General features: G+C 45.0%; 1 non-coding gene across 1 annotated transcript; it reads left to right on the forward strand.

Annotated features, from left to right (window-relative positions):
• The first annotated feature begins 13 nt into the window (after positions 1 to 13).
• On the forward strand, positions 14 to 132 carry LOC117104454. The gene has a single exon (XR_004444749.1). It is a non-coding gene; the product is annotated as a 5S ribosomal RNA (ribosomal RNA).
• The last annotated feature ends 424 nt before the right edge of the window (positions 133 to 556 follow it).

A 556-nucleotide genomic window follows, 5' to 3' on the forward strand; every position in this document is an offset into this window, starting at 1 on the left:
ATATCATCCACATGTCTACAGCCATGCTACGTTGAAAACACCTGTTCTCGTCCGATCACCGAAGTGAAGCAACGTCAGGCCTGGTTAGTACTTGGATTGGTGACAGCCTGGGAATACCGGGTGCTGTAGACTTTTTACATTTTTCCTCCAAATTCTAAAGTAGGGGTGCGTGAAAGTCCACACGACCTCTGGCCCACCATAGTTGAGGCTGAGATGCAAACATTTTGAGAATATGGACCTCTTGAAGTGCCCGGAAATTGCACTCTTAGGCCTTAAAAAATCATATAGGTACTATGATTCGAGGGTCGTTTGAAAAGAACGGCAGTCTTCTTCTGTCTAAAGCATCCTAGTTAATGCCGTACGGTAGTAAAATGGTTGGTTTATTGTTCAACACCGGTGTTTGCAAAATATGTACTCGCGCAGCAGAGTGGTCAGGGGAGTTAGAGGAAATCCCCACCAGACAAGCGCGCGTTGATATGAAACGTCATCAGTCACAGAGCTTCAGGATTGGATAATTATGCTATATGCCGAGATTAACTATGAGTGGAATTACCAC

Source organism: Anneissia japonica, unplaced genomic scaffold (assembly GCF_011630105.1).
Source record: "Anneissia japonica isolate Jap-2015-1 unplaced genomic scaffold, ASM1163010v1 scaffold40063_len556_cov99, whole genome shotgun sequence".
NCBI classification, from domain to species: Eukaryota; Metazoa; Echinodermata; class Crinoidea; order Comatulida; family Comatulidae; genus Anneissia; species Anneissia japonica.